The following is a 22203-nucleotide window of genomic DNA, read 5'->3' as shown; positions in this document are numbered from 1 at the left end:
AGGGGAAATGGAGCTCGACGCCCGGGACCTGTTGGAAGCATTTGTTCCAGTCAAGATTTTGCATTTGTTCAGTCCGAAATAATGCGTGATTGACGCCTGCTCACAATGCGCTTTAGCGCGCCGGGATAAATCGGAGCTTGTCCCGTGTTGTCATGGTTTTCAATGGGGTTCAATGGGATTGGGAGCACGATCGACTCTGCTGGCCGTCTCTCCGCGGCCCCGGCAATAGATTTATTAGTTATGTCTTTTTAAATAAGATTAAATTGAAATGACTTGGCTGTCTTCTCTGAGATGGAAGGAGGGAGGGAGCCATGGGTAGACGGTGGGGGGCTTGGTGGCGGCCGATGCCAGAAACCCAGCACACACCGCGCCCTAGCACCTAAACTCCAACGTCCTAGAGGTTGGGCAGGTCACAGACTGGCTCAGGGCCTTGTGGACTTCTCTCTGGCTAGAGCTCCATGCCTGGCAACCTCTGCCATTCCACCTCCTCAGAGAGGTAAGAGGAGGGCACTGACAAAGGCTGTCCTAGGGAAGCATTAGGACAGACTCTCAAATTAAGGTCTTAACTTCGATGCGGTGTCAGGTAGAAAGAGCTCTGGCCTGGGAGCTGGGCATCCCAGCTCTGCCCCTAACTAGCTCTAATCACCTCCGTCAGTTTCAGCCTCGCCCCTCCTTCCCCCATCTAAAACAGAAGAGGAAGCTCTGATGCCTTCTAAGAACCCAACCAGTTTTATGATTTCATATCTCTGGAATTTTTAAAAAATTATCTTCCTTGTATTAGCCTACTGTTCTGAAACTCTCATCCCCAGGACTCTGATTCCACATTCTCCAGAATGTTCTAGGAGACTATGTGCCATCTTTTGAGTTTCCCAAGGACACTCCACAAGAGTGGGGTGGAGCAGATAACAATTTTGGAAAAAGAATCAAGTCAGGAAAAGCAAAAGAGGAATCTTTCCTGGAGTGACTGACCTCTCTTAGCCTTTTAATCTATTTAACATCCTAAGCCCACATTGACGTGTAGAAATAAGTAAATGGCACTCTTCAGTTCTTAAGAGCTCTTCAGCATCAAATATTTGCTTTTACTCTTAGTATTTGGCTCCCAAAGAGGAGATATACCCCCCATTTAGTAGTTGTGTTCTGCGGAGGACCTAACTCTGAGACTAGCTCCAAATATTACTTCTAGCCTCACCCTCCCTGACCTGGGAAGAGAGTTCCTAGGCCCCAGTCTATGTTTTAAATATCCCAGGGAAACTCTGTAACTCCTGGTTCTAGAAAGTGCTGCAACTTCCCTGCTTCATCATGGAGCCCCACCTCTTCCATAGGCGCCTCTGCCCTGGTCCAGTTTTTCACTGCTCTGGGGCTTTGTCTAAATTATCTTCAAGAGCCGAGACCTGAGGACTCCAGGAGATTGTTTCATATAAACTGTACCTGCTGAAGAAGTGGAGGAAAGGAGGTGAGCCAGAATTATTCGAGAAAGATACTTTCTTTAGTGCCTCTTCACATCAGATAAACTCAAAGTCATGGGAGCAGAAACTTATTTTGATGTTGGGTCAATAAAAAAGTCAAGATATTAAGTTTTATACATACTGGAAATATCTACATGAATTGTCCCCAATTCATAAATGATTCTTAAATCACAGGTAAATATCTAACTGAATAGTCTTTCCAGATTTTAAAATATTGTTCAATGTTCTGGACACTTGAACTTTTTTTTGCAACTCAATAAAGCTTAGGAATAGTATTATTTTATTAGATAAGTGTTTGTTTCCTATAATTGGATGTAGTTCATTTCAATCCCAGTCAGAGTTTTTAATCTTTAGGCATCCGTGTTGTAGTGACTACATTTAAGCAGTCTGAATTAATCACCCTTTCAAAACTATTATCCAAGATAATCTTCGCTGCTGCGTGCTTAAGAATTTAAGACTAGAAATTTCTGAAATAAAACGAAAGTATCTTGATTTTTAAAACAAGGATTGCATCTATATCTTGTATTCTGTTTTTAAATCCTTCCATTTTGGTTAAGTGTTTCACAAAATCCTGCAAATCTATACAGTATTGAAGAGAGGCAACATTGCAAATTCCCCTTGATAGATGGAGGGCCCTCAACTGCCAGGACATTTTTCTTTGCCTCGTAGCAACTGCTCTTCCCTTTTTATCAGTATTCTGGTTGAAATAGCAAAAGGAAAATAAAAATGGGCTTTTGATACTTCCAAGAAGTGAATGATCTTGATCAGTCTTAGGATGGAAAGAAAAGGCAGCATTTAAAATCAGGCTTCTTTGCCTTTCCTTCTGAAAACTAGTTGCCATGAATAAGTAAACATTTCCCTTTTAATGGCTAATAATCAATGGCTTGGCGGTGGTCCAGGCCTGGCTGCAATTCTTTCTTCGTTGTACTGATGATATATACACGCGGGACAAGAGACAGCAATTACTTTCAGACTGGGAATTTAGTACATCTTTAAAATGGGCTTTAGATTTTATTGTTTAATGTCAAATGACAAGATTTGAAAGATCCCACCTGAAGTTCCTTAAAATATTGACTTTACATGGACTTGTTGTTGTTCTTGATCTCCAGGAGAAAAGCTATTCTCTCAATATGTTTATATAGTTATTTAGGTATATACATGAAAAAATATATAGGGGGTAAAATGATCCAATGAATTAAAACGTAAATGTACTTAATTAAATGTCTATAGTCTCTATGTTCTAAAGAACCAGCAATTAACTTTTAAAAATTAGTTTATTGAAAATTTCTGACCTTTCCTATGCCTTTCGATGGCATAATAGAGGTAACTGTGAGAGCATGGAATGTAAGTTGTCAGAATAAAATAACACATCTTGGCGAGGGTGCCAAATCTTACTTATCCAGAGCTGAACTTCTCGTTTTGGTCTAGTCTTTTATTTTTAAGGTGCCAGTTTATATTCCTTTGCTTGACCCATATAAATATAATTTATATAACACAGGATCCTTGATACTTGCCCCAATACCTCACACAGGCCTGCCTACATTGCATGCTTATAACCAGCAACACTTCAGTTCAAGCCAGTTATTATTTTTTCTTCAATTACCCAAAACGAGGCCCTCTTTTCTTTATACCTTTACTTTGTTTGATATTAACTTGGGAATTTTAAAAGGGTTGTATTATTAAAGTGAGATATTATTTCTGCCTTATTTGGCAGCAATTTAAATACCAAACCAGTTATTATTCTAGAGAAGTATTTGTTAATATTTGGAGAAGACAAGGACCAGAATCTCTAAGCGGGCTAAAGAATCAAATATTCCATTTTCTTCTTAGTGATGATGATAGCAATAGTAAGAAAATACCATTTTATGTTATATACATTTGAGAATGTTTGCAACGTGCCCTCACACTTGTTATTGTATCCTGAGTCAGGATAGATTGCCTAGGAGAAGCGAACTTATGGAGAGACTTGAAGGCAAATCGACTGTGATAGCCCTAGAACTGAAGAAATTAGGGGAGAAAATGAAGGCGACCTAAAGAGGAGTAAGAGAGTCTGTTATAATGGAAGGTATTAGAAAAGAATGATTAAAAAGTAGAAGAGAAACAGAGCCTGTGCTTCCTTAGAGCTATAGGTTCAATTTATCCCATCAACTCGATGAGAAAAATAAATGAATGAACCGGACAGTTCCAGTCAATAGTGGCTTCTATATTCTTTCTCAAAGTCTTTATATTTCTAAAAACGAATGACAATGGTTTCTAGTTGTAAGATGAATAAGCCCTGGGGATGTAATGTTCAGCATGGTGACTGTAGTTAACAATACTGTATTGTATATTTGAAAGTTGCTAAGAGAGTAGATCTTAGAAATTCCCACCACACACACACACACACACACACACACACACACACACACAAATTGTAACTATGTGAGGTGATGAATGTTAACTAAATTTATTCTGGTAATCATTTTGCAATATATACATGTATTAAATCATTATGTTGTATGCCTGAAATTAATACAATATTTTATGTCAATTATATCTCAGAACTTTTAAAAATAAATGACAATGGATAACCTTCAGCTTTTAAAGCGCTTCAAGTTTGTCTAGATTCTATTTTTACTTGTAAATGTTCCTTTGGGAAACTCTTTCTCCCTTTTTCAAGAGGAGGCAAAAATGCACGACAGGAGCACGAAATGACAATCTGCAGGAATTTCCCCACAAAAAAAGTCAAAGAGCTATATGTGTTTCCTGCAGTCTCTGGAAATCCCTTAGCCAGCAAAGGTGCCTGTCTTTGTGTTCATGACTAAATGGTATTTGCACTGAAGTCACATACCACACAAAGGAAACAAAACAAAATAAAAATGTCCTTCGTGTCCTGTTTTTCAATCATTTGTGTAAAGGAGGTTCTTGGCTTTTATCACTGTCAGTGAAAAGTTCTTCATTGGAAGGAGACATTCCACTCACCCTGCTTCTTGTGCACGGGGAGTTTACCATGGAAACTACCTCTGGAGCCATCAGACACATATGTAAATGACAAAGCTCAACACTGGGCATGTTAGGGTTAGCTTTATCTCAACAACCGGGTATGAAGAACGGTGTTTAGAATTTCTTGAGAAATTTATTGTTCTATTTGTCTTGCTCTGAATCTTAAAACCCATAAATGGGACTTACGCAAGTTAGGAAACAACTGATGACTTTAAGGGAATTCTGATAGTGAGATAATGTATGCCATGTATTTAATACAACTATGCATGGTAAAGCTGTACATTTTTAGATGATGTTTTAAATGATCACTTGAGTATCTCCGAGGTAATAAAGTCATCTTTAATATATGTTTGTAGTTTTTAATTGGTTCTTGAAAGAAACCTTTAAGTGAAAGAAAAAAAATTTGTCCTGCTGAACAAATTTCTTTTGTTTAACAAGATCTATCCTAGACTATTGGCTTAGTCTTGAAATATAACATTTTGCTTTGTAACATGAATCTGAGGAAATTTAATAATGCTTCACTTATATTGAAAAATTATAATTGTACTATTATATATGGTATGTATATGTGGATATATATGTATATGTATATATATATATATATATATATATATATATATATATATATATATATGGATATATATGTTTATCCACATGCTTGTCAAGTTTTCATTTAATTTATAACGAATCCCAGGTCACTCCCCTATGGTTTCCACCAAGTCTGTTTCCACCTTTGCTCTGTCTATGGTCCACATGAGCCAACTCTAAAGACCGTCTGTTTCGGACACAGTGTATTAGCATTGCTCATTTTCATTACCAGCTCTTCAAATCTAGGCAGTTTGTAAAAACTAGACTGATATATTCCTGGATGGCTGTGACATCAAGACATGCCTATTTTTTTTTTTTCTTTGATACATAATTGAAACTCAGTTCTTAGGCACTGGAAGTATGTGTAACTTTGTTTGGTTTGTGGTGTGAGAAAGAAATGGATGGTCACATATTGGATTTTAGTTGTTTCTTTGGCTTTGGCAATTTAAAAAGAAAGAAAGAAAAACAAGCACATTTTTTTCCTTAAGCAAAAGGATTGGGTTGTAAAACAAATTTACAGGGGGGAAAATCAGAAATAATATTATATGCCTAAAGCTAGACATTCTATTTCTAATATATTATTAAAATGATTATTTAAAATGATAAACTTTGTGAAAGCTCAGATGCCAAAATGCAGAGGGTTATACAATATAATTAATAGGTCATCTCTGGTGAATTTAGCCTCTGGTTTCTTCCTTAATAAAAACAAAAACCACCCAGTTTTCATGAATTATCATCTTAATCATTTCTTTCACAGAACCACTAGGAAAAGTAACTGAATATCTCTTTTCATGATGTACACTCGTTTTTTCCATTATTGAGATTCTCTATTACTCAAATCATAGTAGGGTCCTGATGCTGCCATCAGCTGATTGGTCACAAGAGCATCCCCAACAGGCAAGCAGTGTGGGTTGGGGGAAACCTGGTGGTGTCATCAGTGAACAGAAGTCTTAGCACTGAAGGAGGTGGAAGTGACTGGGTGAGGGGAGGAAGGAAGTGAGGAGAAAGTGAGAGAGTGAGTGCCTGGTTCAGCTTGGGGATCACCCATGTCCATGCAGCCATGGCTTTTCCCAGCTGGAGGTTGGTAAAAGGAAGCCAAGTGGCAGAGAGTTGGTTCGAGCCCCTCTGGAGCAGCATAGCAGGAAGCGTAGAGAAGAAAGGGTGGTTTTGTTCACATACCAATTAAGAAACCTGTAGGCCTGCAGCAATTTAAAAGTCCTTGTAGGGAACAGAGGCTAATTTCTAGGAATCCTGTTGTGATTTGCTTTTTAGCAGCATCTCAGTGACTAGCAGAGTGTGATTTCATCTGGTCTAAGTTGTATTTGTTTCCAAACAGCTTAACAATGCTAATTGGGCAGCACAGAAACCCTTTGTAAGTTGCATTTTTTAAAAAAGATAACTCACCCTAGCAATGAACATAGATTGAAAACCAGTTAAAAGCCAGTGAGAACAAATGTATCTTAAATGGAGGATGAAACAAAGGGAAGGTGGGGGCACATCCCCTAATGTCAATAGGCAGAAAGCTGCACGTGCATAATGGCCATGGGAGCGACCACCCAAGGTGGCCCAAGTCAATTCTGGGGATAGAGACCTGGAGCTGGGGTGGGGATGGGGGGCAGGCCAGCCACCCAGAGTCCTGCTAGAGGGAGCCAAGGTGGTGGAGAATTTTCTTATTTCTGTTCCATGCCATGCTTGTCTCCACAGCCAATTTTCTTCTTCTAAATACAACACAAATGGCAGGAGGTGTGTGATCTGGCTGCTGTGGCCACCAGTCAGTCTCACTCCTGGTCCATCCAGAAAGCTTTAATGAGAGTGACTAAGCACTAACTAGAGTCAACTGAATTACACAAATGTATAACCCCCCTCCATGCCCCACCACAAAGTTGCCCACCCATCCAGCTTTATTTTCAGTAGCATACAAGTCCCTCAAGAAACAGGGTTTTTGAGAAAACCCACATATATATGAGTAACTCGTAAATACCAGGCACTGAGCTAATACAGAGGCCAATCTAGGCAAATATTAGACATAGTCCATCCAGAAAAAGCAACCTGATTTTTCTTTTCAACGTGCCCCAGATTTGGGGTTCAGACAGACAGAACCAGATCGAGGTTTGAAGTCTGGCCCTCCCAAAAACACCTGAGTGACCTGGGTCAACTTTTGTAATTTTTCGGAGCCACAGTTCCTTATCAATAAAATGGAATAATAATTCCTATGGGTGTAATGAGGATTAATGAGCTATTTTATGTAAAGTGCCTGGCAGGGTGCTTGCCCATAGTTAGTAGGTGCTCAATTAATTGTGGCAGTTGTTGCTATGACAATAATGTATCTTGGGGAAGTGGGATACATATGGAGAGGCTGAGTTTCACCCTCATGTAGCCAACTGGGAGCTGTGCTATGGTAAGTTCTGGGTCATCAGTCACAGAGCTGAAGTGAACTTTAACTCACTTACAGACGAAGACACTGAGGCACAGAGAAAGGTTGGCTGACTTGCTCAGCATCTCACAGAGTCTGAGTTGGAGCCCATATTTTCCTAATCTCAGATTCTTTCTGCTCCAGTACACCCTGCATTACAAGTCCTTGAAGTAGCTTTTCGTCCCCTAACAGAGTGAGGAAAATGCTGCCTATAGAAGAGATTTCCTTAAACTTGGTGGCATTACCCAGACCCTCCAGTTTCAGATTTGAGGCATTAGGCGTACTTGCTGTTTAGGACACTTCAAATCTCTGCTCGCAATGCAAAGGCTCTTGTTGCACTTAAGGGAAGAACAGAGGCTTGGCTTCCCAAGCCCTGGTGTTTTCATTTCTGGGCACCTCGGTGTAGCTGCTTCAAGTGTTTCCCCCCAGTGTCTATGCCTCGGGATTCATCCTTCCCACTGTGAATCCCTAAAGCAGCCTGTGAGTCCTCTCCATTCATCCAGAGCATCTTGTAGCATAGTCCTCTCTCTTTAGCGCATGTGAAATACCACGTAAGAACAGACTGAGATGATTTGGAAACAAATGCATTTGTCTGGAGAGGACCGGAAACAAGGCAAGTGTTGACTAAGAAAGCAAATGGAAATGCAATAAGATTGAGGGCAGAAAACAAAAGGGTAGAACTCTTCACCTATTGTGAGAAACGGAGAGGAAAGACTTGTGCTTCCCGGCAGGGCTGTGTCCCTCACATCCGGCCCTTGGATTGCCCTGGGTTCTGCACGTGAAGGTGGTGGGGAGAAGGTTATGCCTTTGATTCTGCAGGTCCTGCGTTCCTCCTCTATGGCTGCCTTACAGCGACAAGACACTTCTCACTCTGCAGGAAGAAGATAGCCAGCTCCCAGAGTCCTCAAAACCTAGGCCACCCAAGGCCATCCATCCTACCCCCTTCTTTGGTTTTTCTAAGCATCTTTAGCTCAGCACCATCTGCCTTTCTTTTTTATTGCCCTCTGAATGTCTCAAATGTGCTAATTCCATTTCCCTAATTCGATTGTAAGCCTCTCCAGCAGTCACTGTGCTCTATATTTCTTCTGTATTTTTAAAAGAAATACTTGAGGTTTTTTTTATTGACGTAAGACTATATTGCTAAATATAAGACAACTGGACTTTTTAGGTATAAAGATAATTCCATCAGAAGGAACATGTTTCTTCTTTGCCACAGGCATATCTAGTCTGATAAGAATATGAGTCAGGATTAATTTCCCAGCAGACCAAAGTAATAAACAATCATTTCCTATTTGAGGTATTGTGGAATGCCATGGGCGAGGAGTGTGTTGAGAGGTGTCTCCCCTTGTTTGAGAGAATCGGTAACCCTTCTGATCTCAGAGCAAGTTAAAAGGGATTTTGCTGTTTGTACAAAAAGTTCTCTTCCTTTAGGTCTGTATAGGACACAATAGATGATAACAGCTGATTCAGAGCAGTTACAGTCTAGTGTATAAATATGTAAACATGGGTAAGTATGTATTTAGACAATTTAAAAGTGTGTCTCATTTACCCAATTATAAACAGCTGTCTGAGAGCAATTACGATTTATCATGTAAATGCTTATTTGCATAATTCAAAATATGAATATTATTTGCTTGATAAAGACTGTAAATAAAAGGCAACTGGAACTTTCTCATGCTTAGAGTTTTATGCTAAGTTTTTACCTTACAGGAAAAAAACCCATTTTGTTTAAAATGGGACTTAATTTTGTTAATTCTGGCCAGTCCAGATGATAGCTAATTTAATAAGAAAAGAGAAAAAGTTTTAAAGTAAAGAGGACTGGCTGAGAAGCAATGAAAGGTGTCACACTACTTGACAACTTTTACAGCTGAAAATCTAATATGCAGGAATGATGACTTGCCTTCCAGTTGTTTTCACTGAACATCAGTGTTTAATGGTAAATTCTGTCAGGGTATTTAGCATATTATTTTATGTACTAAAATTTGATATACACAAATTTTAAATAATATATCATCATTTTAAAAGTGTAGGATTATTAAATAAGTATGCTTCCAAGTGTACTAAGGAACATTGCTCCTTGAAATATAACTTTTACTTTTATGAGAACAAGTGATAAAATATGGACATTAAACTTTCACTCAGGTATTACCTGATGGATTCATTTTATAGGGCTGCTATAGTGAGTTACCACAAATTCAGTGGTTTAAAATAACAGAAATGTATTATCTTAAAGATCTGGAGGCTGGAGGACTGAAACCAAGATGTGATCAGGGTCGTGCTCCTTCTGAAGGCTCTGGGGAAGAATCCTTCCTTTTCTTTTTTCTGGCATCTGGTGGCTTCTGGCCCTCCCTGGCATTCCTCGGCCTCCAATCTCTGCCTCTGTCTTCACATGGTGTGCTTCCTTGTGTGTCTGTATTTCTGTGTCTCTCTTCTTATTAGGACACAAGTCATTGGATTTAGGGCCCATTCTACTCCAGTATGACCTCATCTTAAATAATTACATCTGCAAATTTTACCATTTCTAAATAAGGTCACATTCACAGATACCCAAGGTTAGAAGGTATCTTTTGGGTGGACATACTCCAACCCACTGTACTCAAAGAGAACTAATACGCTATGTCTCTGAGCACTGAAGGATCCTGAAATACTATCTGAATTAACTTTCCACCAAAAGTAATCTGTGTTTTGCGTGGTTTTGACATTACAGATAGAATATATTATTTGAAAAATTGAGAAATCATATGTTATATATATTATATATTCATATGCTTATTACATAGTACATTCAAGAAATATTCAATTTCCGTTATGTGAAAAACAATGTGATGAGAACTCCCTCTTAACTAGACTATCCAGTTTACCAGAACACCTCATTCTTCCACTGTTTTGACAAGCAAAATTTCATGATCGTTCCTCAATAGTAATACTTGTCTTCAAGGATCTCATTGCTATTATTGTGCCACTAAGTGTGGAAGAGTCTCCCCAGGTGGATTAAATCTCTCTCTGAAGCTCTCCATTGAGTTGAAGGGTCAATGACTGCCTTCCTTTATGCCATTCTTGTCACACTTCTAGAAAAGAAGCTACAGTATGCCAAGCACAGAGCTAAACATTTTATAAAAGGTAGCTCATTCAGACCTTATAACCCGGGAGTTACATTTTATGATATCCCCATTTTACAGATGTAAGTACTCATACTCTGATAGGGTACAAAATCAAACAGCCAGTAAGTGACAGAACCAGGATAAGCATCTGAACGTCCCTGTCTCCAAAGCTTGTAGCTTTACCACATATCTTTGGAGGCTATCAGAGTGTGTGGATACATGCTGTCACTTCCTCCGCAGTCTCATACTCCCAGACGTGCACTGGAAAGCTTTCTGTGCCACTTCAGCTCTGCTGGTTTTGCCATGTTGCTACATCTCCACTGACTTCTGGTTTCTAGGAGGATGCATTGCCCAAGTGACTGGGTTAAGAACTTGGAAATCTGCCTTTACCAGGAGGGGGAAGGATAGATTATCTCTTAAAAGACCCTTGTGGATGGGCCCCTGAGAAAATCAAAGTCGCAGAAGTCAGGGCACCACAGCGATGTAGATGTGAGAAAACCAGCCACGGAGTCTGAGCACAGTCTCATGAGTTGCTTATAAACTTCCATGAGCAGGACCAAAAATTTGAATGAGAGCATCAGAACTGAGATGAAGTGGCAGGTTAAGGGCCTGTCCCAAACCAGGGGGTGTCTACTGGTATTTATCAAGCAGGAAAGAACTACTGAAAATCTCATGGCTAAATCTGAACTTGCAAAAATATTGCATCGTCTCTCAGCTTGTGCAAGTAAGGTTTTGCTTCTCTACCATTATTATGTCACTTCTCTGCTTCTTACTAGATTCCCAGAGCAGTGGAATGGTTGTCATTTTCACCTTATGTCACTACTGTGTTCTTATGTATGTGTCCCGTCCATTCAATGACAACAGGCTGATTGAGGAAAGGGTCTTCCTCTCTTGCTATCCTTGTGTTACCAACAGTGCCCAGAGGGCTCTGAGACCTCATCCAATCCCGGTTCTTGACACTCAAGGAGGACCATATCTGATAAGCATAAGTACACAGGAAATTCAGTCATTGACAAGCTGGGTGAGAGTTTTAACTTTTTTAAGTAAAAATTTTTGCTTCTGAAAGAAAAGACATGCTTTGCTCACACTCAGTAAAACAATAACATCACTCAGTAAAAGATCCCACCGCCTATATAATTTATGTGGGGCTCAAAAGACTCAAAATGCCAATTGACCAATTGGTTCAGTGACAATTTCAGTATTAGAAGGAATATGCAGAATCAGCACTTTGTTCTATTTTGTTGAGATTCCTGCCTTTTCGTCAGGATCGCCTTTTTTTCAGTTCTACCAACTGAAAATCAAATCTGATATGGAAGTCAGACTTCTGCAATTCCAAAATCATACATTCTAAAACCCAGGCTGAAAACAAATGAACTTCAATGCTTTGTTTTCTAATTGTGCTTTCCCTTTTGAGTCAGAAAGAAAAATCAATTAGCATTTTATGGTGCCTGTTAGTCAGGGACCAGTCTGGTCATAAAGGCACCAGGCAGAGGAATTTCCACACTGGCATAAGCAATGAACTTCCCTTGGGTCCTAAACTGCTCCCAAGTTAAACAAGAATCAGGAAATCTAACAATCCAGAAAATAAGTTGGTTAGCTCTCAACAAGGTTGCCAGTTTGATCCCCACATGGGCCACTGTGAGCTGCGGCCTCCACAACTAAACTGAAACAACTACTTTACTTGGAGCTGATGGATCCTGGAAAAATACACTTAAAATAAATAAAAGTTAAAAAAAAAAAAAGAAGAAAGAAATCCAGCTTGGATCACCATCTTGGCTCAGTATTGGCTAAAGGTTATGACCTTTGCCAGAAAACCAGGTACGGTGGGTCCTGCCCTTCTCTCGTCACCTGTTAGTACTGAAGTTACAGAAAGGGCCAGCTTACTGGGACCTGCCTCTTTGCGTGAACTTCCGCTGTCTTCAGCTTCATTTAATACACACCCTAATCTTTTTCAATTATTTGTTTCATTTCTAGTCCCCATAGCAAGCCTGTGGGACATGTTCATTTTGCTATCTCATCTATAGATTAGCGTCAGGGTAGGATTGTAAATCAGTTTTGATTGCTAAGTATAGCATTTGAATTTTCAGGGAATCAATCATTTCCCCACTGAGGGTTGTTAATTTATTATTGCTACTTTATTCACCTATTCAGTCAATAAATGCCTATCATGTGACAATTGCTGTGTTAAATTCTGGAAAGTGACATTTGTGTCATGTTTTATAATTTCTAGAACAGAAAAATCAGTATTTCCTTTGTGTTGTAAGCAGTACAAGAAGGTAAGTATTATTATCTCCACTTTACAGATATTAAAAACTGTTCAGATCACAGAAAAAAAGGTTCAGATCCCAGATCCCTTATGGGGGGTCAGACTGTCATCCAAGGTTAAACTATGGAGAGTACAGATGCCTTTTTGTGGCACTGTATTGGAGATTAAATAATTAAAAAAAAAAAAAAAAATCCAGTCCCTGGCCTTGAGGGGCTAAATGTTTAATTTACATGTAACTATAGTTTGCATGCAATTTATGATCCAAACAGGACACTTTTGAGAGGGAAAAGAGGCACTATAATAATTATGCCAGGATGACCAGTGCAAACTGGGCTGGATGCCTGTCCCCTTTCTCCTAGTCTGTCTGTCCAAGGAGAAAACAATGCATCTCTGGAAAACATATTTGCCTTCACAGAAGCTGGGCATAGTTGAGGGGTGTGAAGGGAGCCGGGGAGGGGGAGGGACAGGAGTGAGGGGGACAGGGCATAGTAGCTGGGTTGACTCCATGTACCAACCAAGCAGTCAGAGATGAACCCACCTTGGGAGGTGGGGGCTGCTGATGGGGAGGGCAGCTGCACCACAGCTGCCCCCTGCTGCTTTAGTTTAAGCTGCAAAAGAAAAGAGGGAAAGTGAGCAGGGTCTGAATTCTATGGGCAGAATCAGTCCATCTTGTTCCACATGCCCTTTCAGTAAAACCAAGCTCCGCAGTAGGTAAAAATTCCCAAGGTCTTTTTCTTTTGGCTGGGAGTCTTTTGATAGGCTCCCCCCTCTCAGGAATTTATTCTCTAACTAAAGAGTTTGATATTATTAAAAGAATTATTTCCACTGGGTGAAGGTTAAACATTAAAAATTCCATAAAGCAAGGGAGATACCTTTCTTTGGTTATCAACAGGGCGCTAAATGGAAGGAGTGTGTTATGTAAGTGTGTGCCTGAGTTTGTTTGCTCTCAGGTAGGGAATCACATCTCAGTGCTGGAAGAAATCTGAGAAGGTTATCGGCTTGTCCTCCTGCCTCTAGACAGTTAATTCCAACTGCAAACACCTTGAATGGAGTTATGGACGTCAGGGTAAAGTATATCCTTCTCAGAATGTTATAGAAAGCCTCATGCACTGACCTTTCTCCTGCCAATCTCATATCTCCCACCACTTTCTCATGTGTACTCAGTGCTTCTGCTATGATGATGGTGATGATGATGACGACGATGATATCTGACTTCTTTGGAGCTCTTACAATGCGCCAGGAAGTTTTCTAAACACTTTACCTGTGTTATCTTAGCTATTCTGCACAGCCCTATGAAGCAGTTTTTATTAGTAGCATTTTTTATAGATGAGGCATCTGAGGTACAGATGATTAACTGTCCCAAGGTCACAAGTCTCCAAAGGTGCTGAGCCCAAGGCTGACCTCTATGTTCAGGTGTTCAGTTCGCTTCAGGATGTTCCCGCGGTGTAGACCATTGTCATCTCTGGTCTTCGGTCTGGCACACTCTTCACCCTTGAAGATATAGCTTAAGTGCTGTGTTTCCTGAAAATCAGCCCGTGCCTCCAGAGCCTGGTTCTCTGTCCTGGTCTGGGCGTGCACACCCCCTGTGCGGACATCTAGTACAACATCAATCAGTCTGTCCTCCCTGCTGGCTATCAGGACGACCTCCCTCTCTACACTAAGGACAAATTCAGGCTAGAACTCTGTCTTTTACCTCTGGTTTCCAGCACATGGCCCACTGTCACTTAGTAGGCTTTCCAATACACTTAATACAGTAAAATATACATAGTCAGATTTTAAAAAGTTGCTTATTTTCCTTTGCTGTGCCATAGTGGGGACGTGGAGTGCCAACAATCTAGAGAAACACAGTTACAGAGGTGGGTGTGAGTCCTATTTGTAATTTTAATGTAAACTGGTGTCTGGAAGCAGCTATTTTAGACTATGGGCCAGTCAAGACTGAATTGATAATAAAAGTGAGATATTATTTTTGGAAAACACTCTAAAAAGTACTAGGAAGCCAATTAGTAGATGTGTCAGTTGGCATCACCTACTTGGAAAGCAATTGGGTAAAATATATCAAGCCTTTAAGATGTAAATAGCTTTTGATCCATTCACTTTTAGGAACTTTTTCCAAGGTAAGATCAGGAATATATGTATACATGGGTATTATTGCAGCATTGCCTTAAAAAAATGGAAAGTTGGAAGTAACCTAGATGCGCAAGTTTAGGGGAATGGTTAAGGTCACTATGTTACCATCAAATAATAGACTATATGTAGCTATTTATATCATGTATACAAAGAATTTATAATGACACGGTAAAAGCTTATGATATGTTAAACAAGCAAACAAACAAAAACCCCTAAAATATAAAACTCTATAAACAGCATGATTTCAACAATGTAAGAAGTGTATGAAAACTAGATGGAAATATATTAAAACATTAAGAATGATTATCTCTGGTGAAATTGGGTAATTATTATTCTTTTCTTTGTAGGTTCCTTTCCTTCCCAAGGTTTACACATTGAGCATGTATTACTTTAACATTTAGGGGAAAACAATTAGGTTTTTAAAATTGTTTAAGACATATCATATTATTGATAATATGTTAATAACATATCATGTTATTATAAATGAACAAAGTTGAGAGATAATATGTAATTTCCTAATTCAATGAAAAACATATCATTATCTCTAAAATAAAAAATGAATGGAATTAGGGAAATGTCATTTAAAAAGATTTATAGTAAGTAGAAGCTGGATGGTTTCATGGGGGGGGGGGGAATAAAAACACTTTGGATGTCAAAAGATCTGATTAATAGTATTTGTATAACCCGGAGAGTTATTTAATCTTTTTTCAAGTTTCTTCATTTGTAAAAATGAATTGCTTGAATCAGGTGATCTCCAAGTGTCCTCCTGGCTCTAAAAAGCCTATGGCCTTGATCTGTTGATTTATTCACTATTTATCTCTTGTGCACAAGAATCCACATTTATAGGTTGATTTGCCTGTGATAGATGAGGTGCTGAGTGCGAATTCATAGAAACCTTCCCGTGTTAGCAGAAGTTAGTGACTAGTTCCTGAGATTACAGTCAGGGCAGCTGTGAGGGCCAGGGAGTAAAAAGGAGGAAAATAAGAAAGAATAGTGAGAAAGGCATGGCGGTGATGGGAAAGGCCAGATGGTTTGAGGAGGAAGGTTCCTGTTCCAATGCAATCAGCAAGAGCTGCCTGGTAGGCCGGCTGTGGTCGGGGTTGATTGATCAATGGTTGAGAGGCTGCCTGACAACTCACCAAAGGAAAACAGAGGCTGGAGAAGGGGATGACCTTTCACCCTCAGGCTCCCCAGGCACAAATTCCCTGGAGACCCAGTGTCTTATCACCCAGTGGAGTTAGGAGTGAATGACTGAAAACAAAGTTCCACCCAGGAGATGGCCAAAGGGTAGGGTTTTGACTTGTGGTTAAACTGGTGAAAGAAATGCCTTTAGCCAGAAAGCAAGCAAGCATTTAGCCCAAAATGTAAAACAGGGGTAAAGAGAAAGGAGGAGTACTGTGATTCAAAAAGCCCTGTGTCCTAATCCTGACTTTGCTGCAGACTTGCTGGGTGGCCAGCCAGCCATTCACCCTTTCCTGCCTCACTTGCTCTCAGTAAAATGGAGTTGACATTCCACATTCCCATGCCACAAGTGATGGTTCTGTAAAAACCCAGAGTGTCCCAAGTCCTATTTTTCTTTTCCCTAAGACCAGGTGAATCTGGCAAGGGGAGTGGAGGGGGGGAGGGAGAGAGAAAGAGAGAGAGAAACAGAGATCAGTTTCCTTTGAGCTAAGGGACCATCCCTCCAATCATCACCAAAGATAGCAGATATTAAATAATGGAAATCCTACAACCTAAACTGAATCCCAAATTATATAAATTCTTCTGAGTCAAAGAACATAGAAATTCTAGGAGAAAGACTGCATGCTTAATACTCACATTACTTTTATGTGTGGCAAATAGTAATGCTAGTCATTTCCTTCTCAATGTTATTTTAATCTGCAACTGCCATTCGTCACTGGTACATTTTATTTTGCCTGTAAAGTCTTCTAGTTTCATGTTTTGTCCTTGGTTTAGTGCAGTAATATTTCATCAACATGTCCTCAAAGGTAGAAGCTATGTTTTTTGCTCCCCTTGTATTTCTAGAGGGACAGAACAGATACTCAAGTTCGTGTTTCACTTAAAACCTAGCGCATCCCTTCCTATGACTGTTACCCTCAGCATTTGCAACTATCTGTGCCGCTTCGGTGTAGCAAGCCTGTTTGACACTCCTGCGTGACACACGACAGGGCCAGGTGAAGGTGCTGGGGTTTCATTTTAGGGATAATAATGGCAGCTCATTTCTATTTATGGATTTAATTCATCCTAATCCAGAAGGCTTTGAAATCACAATGAATCTGTGCCAAGTACCTCCCATGAAGGATGATGGTTTGAAGGCCTCTGTCAATCACCCAGCAGAGGAGATGAGTGCCCAAGTATTTCTGATTTTAAGGAGCCCCTTTAATCCAATCAGGTTCGGAGAGCCTTACTTCCTCTGAGCCATGCATGGATTAATTCTATAAGAGCATCTTTTCCATTAGAGAAACTGATTGCAAACTTCCCTTCTAATTGTGAAAACGCTCACCTGCTCAAAGTAAACAGTTCTGGAAAGACACCTTCATTTTGCTTCAGTTATTTGTCTGAGGAGAGCGGAGTTTCAACAGTTTAAGAATTTAAAATTCAACATCTATCCTCACTCATAGAGCGATTTGTGCCTTAGGGGAGTGCAGACACTACAAAATGATCTTGATCTCATCAGTCACTTGTCAAGGACCTCAGTTATGTGGTTATGACATATATATATATATACGCATATATATACACACACACACACACACACACACACATATATATATATATATATATATATATATATATATATATATATATATGTGTATATGTCATAAGTAAGGGTTCCTAAGTAAGCGAGCCGTGGGGGTGGTGAGTTTAAGAAGGCATTGCGTTGATTATTAAAAAGGAACAATGATCAAAAATGAGAACAGCCTAAATAACCAACAATGGAAGAATTATTAAATAGATTTTAATATATTTATATGCTGGAATACTGTGAAATCATTAAAGTCATGTTTTCTGAAGAATATATAAATGAGATGGGAAAGTATTCACCACATACATGAACTGAAAAAAGCAGTGCGCAAAATTATATACATAATTTTTTGAGAATCTGCAGTCCTACAGAAAGGTCTGCAGCAGTTCAAAAGAATGAAATGGATATAAATGTACTAACATACAAAGCTTCCTGAAATCTGACAGCACATTATGGAAGCACGTTTCAAAACAATGGACAGCACGATCCCACTTGTTAGGTACTTTGGGTTGGGAAGGTTAAACGGGACTTTACGGTTACCTGTATCACTTCAATTTCTGTTCTGAGAATGTATTTGTCTACTGCGAAATTTAAAATCATATTTTAAAAATTTAAAGTGGGGGAAGAAAACGGGAGAAAAAATACTGGAAGAAAATATTCCCATAGTTGGCTTTCTCTAGATGGTGTGATTGTGGTTAGTTGATGAAATTGAAGCTGTTGCAGGGTAAATCGCTTGGCAATGGATCCAAGGTTTAATCCTGGTTCTTTACAGCTCCAATGTTCATGTTCTTTCCATTTCATGTGACCTTTACAGTCGTGTGTCCTTAGGGGCTACGGGGTGAGGTTACTGTTAGAGGGAAAGGAGGGGAGAGCCAGCACCGGGAGATGGGTGGCTAGCTTTGTCCATGAACTCTAAGGCTCCAAGTTCAGCAGTGGCAGTCAGGTGCCAGGCCAGGAAACCAGTGGCAATGAGGGAGACCAGCGCCGCCAGCTGATCGAAAACACCTGCAGCTTCTTTGCAGCTCTGGCTCACAGCACACATAGGAGCTACAGGCAGATACCAGGACCCAGAGACTGTGACTCAGCAGGTCCAAGTGTGGCCCAGGATTCTGCATTTCCACAAGCATCCCACGTGGTTCTTAGACCGTTTCTTGAGAAACCCTGCTCTCGAGTTCTTATGAATCCAAGAAACAAATATATGAAGTGCCACTCTCTCCCTTCCCAACTTACCAGACCATCCTCTGAATTCTTTTTTCTTTCAGCATGGTCCTTTATGTCCATTTAAAACTGATTCCATGGAGGGGAGGAGGGGAGGTAGAATCATACAGTGCCACTGGGCTGGGGCGAGTAGGTAGGAGGCAGGGGTGACTCAGGAAGGAGGAGGAGCAGCAGCCACATAAATCCTAGAAAGTTTTAAAATCAATAAAAATGCTCTTCCCTCTAGATATACGACTGCCAAATATATGACTTAACAGAGTATGACCTGTTGGATAACAGTCATTGTCAGAGGATTATAGTGAGAAGGATAATAGTATCTAAGAAGTGAGTATCCAGGCCGTGATCATTAGCTTAGCTAAGAGAAAATACTATTATTTCACCAGGGTCCAGACGAACTGAAATAATCAAGTTTCTTCTTGAAAGTGTCACGATTACGGACACTCCTAGAAAGCAAAACAAAGGTCCTATGTCGCCACCTAGAGTCCAAAGCCTGGAAGTATTGGCTGAGGAAATTTAGATCTGGCTCTGGAAAAATCGCTCTGTCCAAGTTTTATTACAGCACTTCAAAACCATCAGCTTCAGACTTAAGAATGCCATTCAGTCCTTTTTTCATAGGACATGAATATGGGTTTGAACTCAAGCCTCCATAATGACCAAATAATTTCAGGATGGAAAAACATGTCTAGGATCTTGATTAAATGTGAGAGTATGTCCACGTGTGTGAGGAGGTGGGGGGGCGGTCTTAACGGCCACTATTGATCTAGATGACCTTAGGAAAATCACTTAACCCCTCAGGGCCAGTTCCTCTTATGTAAAATAAGAATTGAATTAACTTGACAACACCACAAGCTTTCTAAACCCTAAAATCCTGCATTTCTATAATAATCTGGACTCTATTTTAACCCAGACATCAGTCAAAAAAAAAAAAAGGGGGGGGCACCGTATGCAAAAAACGTTTGTACTCTGCTTTTCTAAAAGTGACCTTCTTCATAAGGAAACCATGTCTTTGCTGCCATCTAGAGCTCTACCTGAAATCTGCATGTATTTAATACAAAAATCCTCCAAATGAGGGACTGGCTAGCTTGAGCACATTTTTCCTGCAATGTATTATTCATTCTTTCCATCCTTGTTGCATATACATCTTCTGATACAATTCAGTTCAATTCAACCATTTATTCCAGAGTTCTCTCCCAATTCTTCCTGTTTAAGGCTTCTGGCTGTTGGAAGTTAAGCCCACATCGTCTATTTGGAAAAAGGGGCCAATTTTTCTAAAGGATTCTCCACTCCATAAATGTATCCCCTCTCAGTAAGTGGTACAGTGTCACCAGAGAGGATTGTCTACTCTAATTTCTGGAGCCAATGCTTATGAAAATATTAGGTTGGTGCAAAAGTAACTGGTTTAAACAGTTAAAATTAATTGCAAAAAGCGTGATTACTTTTGCACCAACCTAATACCAGGCTCTTTTCTTGTGTCACTTTGAAGGAATGTGTGCACCCAAACCTCCACTGCACCCACAACATAAGAACTCTGCTACAAAACTGCCAAAGAAACATGGGACTGCTGAGTGGAAGTTTACCAGCTGAGTCAATAGAGGAGCCACACTTTCCTTGTTTTGGAATTATAATTCCGTTCTGAATTTTCTCAGAACTATAGCCAATCTTTGGTCCGTTCGATCTGCTAGTGGGTGGGCTGCACATAAGGGACAGCTTAGAGAAAAGTGCAACCAATGCCTTTCGCCAGTTGGCTCTTTCTTAACATTAACAAAATCTCCATTTAAGGCAAGCAAGACCATTCCAGTTCAGTTGAGATTTTTACCAACTGGAAACAACAGGGACTCCTGCTGTTGATGGAACAGCAGTGATAAATTTCAAAATTTATGCCAGAAATTAAAGTGCTGATAGTGACCTGTTCTAAACTCAAATACTCCGTGAGACTGGGTCTAGGACACCCAGAGGTTACGCAATGGCCGTTTCAGGGTTACTGCTGAAGAGGAGACCCAGGCCACCTCCTGACTTGATCTATAGCCTCATTCAAAGTTTAATCAACTCCAGGGTCTAGGCTCCCCGCAGGGTGTGAAGCCAGGCACAGTGGGGACTACACAAAGCTTTTTAGGCACTAGTGTATCAGAAGTGAATGAAGCATCGGAGACAGATTTGCAGAGCTGCAAATGTTCTTCACTGTTCATAGTCATAAAACGATCTTCCTGGGGTTAATCTCGAAGGATTATTAGTGTTTGTTATAACTCTAAAGGGACTGCCCATAAATTTGGCTTTTCTTCTTACCCCTAAAACAGCTACCGGGACAACCTAGCAATTTCCATTGTTTAGGCAAGGTGCAGCACCCTTAAATCCTCAGTGAACAGAATAGTAAATAACTTAGTCTCTTCGCAACAACCTTCTCTCTGCTGCTGGCTGTATGTTCAACTTTTAAGCTCTCAGAATCTGTCCTCCCCCAGAGTCCTGCCCTCTTTCTTTGCCCTGGCATGGTGCAAGGGGCATCCTTCATTCTACCTACCTGGACCGTGATGACTGAAGAGGACCGAGTGGAGGAGTCATCACACCAGAGGCTCCAGGATAGATTCTGTCCACTCAAAAGTAAAGGGTTAAGTGAAAACCCTCTGTTTACTGTATCGTTTCACTGGACATGACTTAAATTGAGATGGGGGTAGAGATACCGTATAGAGGGGCATTACTGCTGCTCGCTGATATTTCCAAGCCCCTCTTCCTCCACACTCAGGATGATTGCCCCTTCCCACTCCATCAAAGCAAGTGACCCTGTAACTTGTTTGGGCCAATGAAGTGTGAGAAAAAGTGAACACTATAATTTCTGTGTGGAAACAATTAAGAGTTGTGTGAGATTCTCTATACCCCTCATTCCCTGCCTGGAAGCACATGTCAGTGTCACAATGCCACAAGACTGAACTAAACTGGAATGTTGAGCCTTCATACAGAGGACAGCCACCTAGAGAACTGAGTGGACCTGTGAAGGACTTTACATGAGTGAGAATGAAACCTTTGTGATTTAAGCAACTGACTTTTTTGGAGTTGTTTGTTATTGTAGCATATCCAGGCTCTCCTGACTGGTACATACCTTGGTGCTACTGTAAATTCAGTCTGAACATCATTGTCCTTGACAAGAGAGACAGAAGCAATCAGGTTCATAATTCTCTCTGGTCTCCATAAACGTTACAACAACAGCCTAAATATTTGGCCTACCCCTGCTGTGATTTTTCTTGCTCTAAAAATAATTTCCTGACTCTAAAAATATATTTCTCTTTTAGCTGTCTTTAGTACTT

The sequence above is a fragment of the Rhinolophus sinicus genome, chromosome 3, assembly GCF_057876585.1.
Source record: "Rhinolophus sinicus isolate RSI-liver-muscle chromosome 3, RSI-T2T, whole genome shotgun sequence".
In the NCBI taxonomy this organism is placed as follows: domain Eukaryota; kingdom Metazoa; phylum Chordata; class Mammalia; order Chiroptera; family Rhinolophidae; genus Rhinolophus; species Rhinolophus sinicus.
The sequence above is the reverse complement of the archived record's forward strand: the minus strand, read 5'-3'. Positions refer to the sequence as shown.